Consider the following 6,371-nt stretch of genomic DNA (forward strand, 5'->3'; position numbering starts at 1 on the left):
GATAACAGGGCCAGCAGAAACTATCTAAATAGAAAACGACTGTTTCTCCATAATTCTATCTACTCCTATTCTCTATAATTTTCTGCTTTCTCTATAATTCTATCTACTAATATAATCATAATTCCGTGTGTTCTAAGGCTGGTTTATTTCGAGGAATATTTTATTACGCGAGATAAACAAGTCATAAGAAAGTATCTAAATAGAAAACGTCTGTTTCTCTATAATTCTACCATAATTCCGTGTGTTCTAAGGCTGGTTTATTTGGAGGGATATTTTATTAGACGAAAACAGCGAGCCAGTAAAAACTATCCAAATAAAAAATGTCTGTTTTTTTTTTTTACTATAGTCTATCTATTTCCGTTATCATCACAATTCCGTGTGTTCTAAGGCTGGTTTATTTCATTAGACGAAAGGCAGAGGGCCAGTAGAAACTATCGAAATAGAAAATGTCTGTTTCTCTAAAATTCTATCTACTCCTCTGTTTCTCTATGATTCTATCTATTCCTGTTATCATTATAATTCTGTGTGTTCTAAGGCTGGTTTATTTCGAGGATTATTTTCTTATAGGAAGAAACGGGGCCAGAAGAAACTATCTAAATAGAAAACGTCTGTTTCTCTATAATTCTATCTACTGCTATTACTATAATTCCGTGTGTTCTAAGGCTGGTTTATTTCGAGGGATATTTTATTAGACGAAAACAGCAGGCCAGTAAAAGTTATCCAAATAGAAAATGTCTGTTTTTGTTTTTCTATAATCTATCTATTCCTGTTATCATCATAATTCTGTGTGTTCTAAGGCCGGTTTATTTCTTTAGACGAAGGCAGCGGGCCAGTAGAAATTATTGAAGTAGAAAATGTCTGTTTCTCTATAATTTCATCTACTACTCTTGTTTCTCTATGATTCTATCTATCCTGTTATCATTATAATTCTGTCTGTGTGTTCTAAGGCTGGTTTATTTCGTGGGATATTTTATTATAGGAAGAAACGGGGCCAGCAGAAACTATCCAAATAGAAAAGCGCAAAAATCATTGCGAAACCAGCTTCGTACAAGAAAGGGGGTTAGGGCTTTTTGACCATCTAGCGATAGCCTCAGATAGGTTTCGTTTGCTTTAATAACTAATTAAAAGCAAGCGTTCGTAGTCCTCGGCAGAACACACAACCAGTCACGTAAACGTATTTTTTAGCAATTAACCTTATTTGGCAAAAGCGTAATTATGGTTAAAGATAATTAATCGTAATTATCATATTCGCTACCCGATGTAATAACTATTAATGATTACGCACGAACAAATTGCGATTTCTTTTTCTTCTGCCACTGCGCGTTTAGTGGGAACGCCGAAAAACAAAATTCCGCGGGTCGAGTGATCAAAGCACCCTCTGGTGGTAATTTAATTTCGTCTCGATTACAGTTATTACGCCAACCAGCGGGAGAAATATAATCCGGGTAGCGACGATGCAGCCTTCGCTCTCGTGCGCTCGTCAACTGGAGCCGCTCGGTAGGTGTTCTCTTATTAACCGCCCCTCAGCATCTCCACGTGCACGATATCTGCACAACTCGGCCGATCCCTTTCAAATACAACTGGGATGGGGGGAGGGGAAGGAAGAAGGCGTACGCGCGGCAGAAATAAATGAACGCTGATCGCCACCAAGCGATCCCGCTCATCTACGCTTTAAAGTGGCGGAATCGCTGAAATCACATGATCCGTTTCGGTGCGCGAGTAGGGCCGGGATTAAGAAAAACCGTAGTTTGCACTGGCCACTGGCAGTGTCCACCACTGGTAGTGGCCACGCAGTTGCAGGGCTGCTAAGAACGGAGAAACGTGTCTGAACGTCAAGGTCACGCAGAGGAGATAAGTCCAAGTGATGACTAAGCAGCCGAATGTACGAGCAGTTCAGACACTGCGTGCTTGTCTGCTGATAACGCATGCGGACCTGCACACGTGCCAAGGACAGACACTCGAGAGTAACCATTGCACACTCGCTCCATCCTCTCCGCTCGAAGCGAGAGGAAATTGCTCCATCCCGACAGTGGAAGCTGCGCTCTGCATCCCTGCAATGACGTGTGAGCGCAATGGTGTCCCATCAATGGCCCCGATCTGCCCACTCTTCTGAATCTCTCGTCTGCCCTGCCTAACCAGACCACCCCTCCCTCCGCTACTGCTGTCTCTGTTCCTCGGTCAGCGCATTTATCTTTTTTTTTTTTTCTTCTTCTGTCTATCCATCCATCAATCAATTAGCGGCCTTTATTGTGCCCTTTGAATCCCACCCTGTGGTTTGCCCACTTTCCAATTCCAGCTTCCTGCGCATCTTCCCTCCCGAATTCGTCCATTCCAGTTGCAGTGACATCTTGGGACGTATCCCTCTCTCCATTAATTTCAGCCAGTTTCTACTCTTCTTTCATCCTATTTTGCTTACATTTCCCCCCTCCTTAACATCCAACCTGTTCCACTACCTTTATCTTTCTCTTGCACCCAACATAACTACCCCAAGTTCCTCCCTTATACTCGCCGCACTTCCCGTCTTTCCCTTTCTACTCGCCCCCCCCCAAATCGAATTATTAAATAAGCCGAAAAAATAACCACAAAAAAAAGGGGGGGGAGACAGGAAACCTAGGAGTTGGGGCGGAAAGAATCTTTTGAAATTGATGTCAGCGTTTGAATCAATTTCGAAATTGAAACTGATGCAAGTTAAATCGAAAATAACGTTCTCTCACTCTGTCTATTCTGCCCCTCTCTCTCTCTTTCTCTCTATTCTTCTTTCTCTCTTTTCTCTCTCCATCTCACTTTCTCGCTAATAGTTATCTTTCCCTTAGTTATTTTATTATCTTCCCACCCTCAGTTTGATGCTCACTATTCTTCTTCACTTATTAATCATAATTTTGCTTTCCATTTAATTTCAGATAATTTATAATTATTTTATTTTATTTTATATTAGGTTCTTAAATTCTTTCTCTTTTTATTTCTCATTCTTTTCTTTTTCTTATTTTTCTTCTTCTATTAGCCTCGGCACCTGGTATTTTATTCTGCTCCATCTTGGTGTATTTTTCAATTATTTCATTCTGATTTCATCTATCTAAGTTGTAAACTCCTCTGTCCCCAATCGTACAAAGTGTAAAGAGAAATTTCTTTATTTTATTTTTTCATCACTCACTCCATCCATCCATCTATCTATCATGTTTCTATCTGTCTATCATCCACTTTACGAAGCTATTAGGAGAGCCACCCTTAAAAACAGGTATAAGAGGACAGGCGAAAAATCCAGAATGTTCGAAATACAGATTGTTTACATAAGACGGATTTACATAAAGGGCTCTTAAGGGTGTGACATTGGTGTACATGAAAAAGGGTGGCTTGAGTACAGAGTAGGAGGTAAACAAAAAAGACCCAGTAAACAAAAAAAGCCGCTGTTAATAAATAATAAATACGCATAAAATTGAAGGTTTAGACGAATAGGAAAGAGCAGCCACTCTGTATAGCAGTACTCATGAACGATGATGTTGTTTTAAAGGGTGCATATTGTTCTTAGGATAGAACCGATCGACCTTGCTCAGGAAAAACAAAAAATGGAAAGAATAGTGAAAGTTAATAGTTTATAATAGTTAATAAATGATGTAATATGATACGAGTGAATAAGACGTAATAAAATGCGGTTAAAGAGAATGCAAAAAAAAAAAAAAAATACGATGACAAGAAGCAGTCGACGAGTAGAACCAATCCACCAATGGAACTCGTGATCGAATTCCATTGGTGGATTGAGATCTGTTATGTCTTATGAACCTGAACATAACTGAATTTAAATTGATCAGAGTTCCAGTTCTATTAGCCAGAAATTTGGAAATGGAGAATTGAAAAGTTAAGTCTGCAGATAGATTCCTCTTAGAAGAGATGGTCTGGATACAGGGAAGTAGGACAGACAGACAGACATAGCTTAAGAAAGAAACTGTAGAGAGAAGACGCCAAGGAAAAGGAAGTCCTCGGAACTGTCATTAATAGAGAAGTTTGCTAAAAGAACTGAGGTAATTACAGAAGATAACAGACTAATATGTGATTAGTGTTTTAATGTATTTGAAAGTGAATATTAATGGAGATTGGATCCTTTATTGGTCGCATCATTTACTAGATCTTTTGGATTGCAATTAACATTAAAAATATGTAGGTGATGATATGCAAAAGTCTACTACACATTAGTATTATAATAATGAAAGAGAGAGAAGAGAGAGAAAAAAACACTTAAAAAAATAATTACTTCTGCCTGATGTGCATATTTGTGAAGAGAATAATCCCCAGCTCTCGGATTTGCTGATCAAATTCAGAATGAAAATAGCAATCATATTGAATTGTAGGCCTTCTGTCTATCTCAGAGATAGATAACAATTGTCAGTGAACAATACTAACGTAGTAGTATGCGCAGCACTTGGGATGGAGACGAGAGAGCTCTTTGGAGAAGAGATCGGCAACAACTGTACAATGCAATTGAGTCAATATGGAGTATCATTCCTGTGGCATGCGTCTGACACCTCATTGAGCCCATGCCACGAAGAACCAAGGATGTACCGAGGACTAAAAGGAAAGGAACTCTACTCGCTATTAAGTAGGTGTACTTAATAAAGTGGCCACTCAGTGTACAGTGATAGCTGTTGTAGGGTTTTATGCGCATAAACAACTCAGGTAATATTGCGCCATATCTATATTATGTATTTAAATTGCGTGTGTTCTGTGGTCGGTTTGCTGGATAAAGAACCCGAGTTTCTGGGAGGATAAACTCAACCACGTTGTGAAAAAGACCCATAAAAATTCCTCGTGCCATTGACGGGACTCGAACTCGGATCTCTTCCACCCGGTGTGGGGAGGACGGTGATTATACCAACTGTGCAGTGATTATGACAACAGGAGCTTTATGCATTTAAGCTAATTTAATTACATATGAATCTTCTCTAAAAGGGAAGAGTATTTTAAGAGGCTTTTTCCAAACTATGGCTGAACTAATCTTGGAGGTGATTGTGTTTGTTTTCGCCGCCAAAAAGTTGTGTTTTTCGTGCACAAAAAAACAGGCAAACGAACCCACCCACCCACCACAGAATATACTGATGCATCGTGGCCTTAGAGCCAATTCTAATAAAAAATAAAATGAATACAAATATAAGGAACTACACCAGGTATTTATCGCTTTGTTTCCCAAAAGGCGACGGCTTATTTCTCGTGTCTATAGAAATATGCAAACAGCTAAACGACGATTAAAGAAATGAAAATAATTAGAACAACCCTTTCCTGTATTTGGTCAAGGACACCATCAGTCCGGTCCTGCTTGCCCTCTGAAATCAAAGCCAACCTAAAGAATGATTCTGAAAGCTGTACAGAAACGCATTCTACGCAAAGAGGGGCTGTTTAAAATTCAAGATCCGACTATATTTTAATCGAAGGGTTTACGAACTGGCTATGTCCGTTCACAGGTCAGTGAACGGGGTATATTTTCCCCTCTCTTCGTTTTATTGAAAACGGCTGACGTAAATCCTTTCATTTGAGCAAATTAAAGCGGCAGTGCGTCCAATTTTCCTAGCCGCAAAATCTACGTCACCCCTGCGTCAAACATTTAATATTTAAGGAGCCATTCACCAAGCAAAAAAAAAAAAAAAAAAAATCTCTCATTCATGTCACCAAAAATGTCAATTCACGACGTTTTTCAAACGGTACGTGATCTGTTTTATATGAAAGGAAGCGTATTGATTTTTTTTTTTTTATGGAACCTGACGTAACTTCCGGTCTCATTTATATGGTCAATTCGCCTCTTCCCATTCAACTCACAGCGAATGACTTCAATCAGTGTCATCTGAGTGCGGCATTCTCTGTCCCTTGCAATTCTCCATTCCATCTCCAATGTCCCCCCCCCCACCCTCCTCCTCCTCCTCCCCAACCACCCAAACACAAAAGCTCTTTATTTTAGATGCACGTGGAATTCAAAGTTCGAAGTGGATTATATAATAACATCCAATTTCTGTTTTATTTAATGATATTCGCTGCACTCTCTCTCTCTCACTCTTTCTCGGAACCTTTTTATCCGTAAACAAGTATGTCGCAACTCCTTACGTAGAAATGAAACACCGCCAGTGCCGTGCACGAATGACTCACACTTCCTTTAATGAACCAGTACAAGAAACAATCGGTACACCATTCATATAACCACTTAATTTAGGAAATACGATACATCCAGATGAACGTTTGGGTGGAAGGGTAGGGTGAGGGGGGCAGGGGGAATGGCGCCCACGTTTTCCGCCCGCTCAGGGAATCCGTATACAACAACAGCCCACGGTGACGTCATAGCGACGTGTATCACGTACACGTTGCACCATCGCGCCATATGAACACTGTCCAGA

Source organism: Mastigoproctus giganteus, chromosome 3, assembly GCF_048544385.1.
Source record: "Mastigoproctus giganteus isolate SK-2022 chromosome 3, ASM4854438v1, whole genome shotgun sequence".
In the NCBI taxonomy this organism is placed as follows: Eukaryota; Metazoa; Arthropoda; class Arachnida; order Uropygi; family Thelyphonidae; genus Mastigoproctus; species Mastigoproctus giganteus.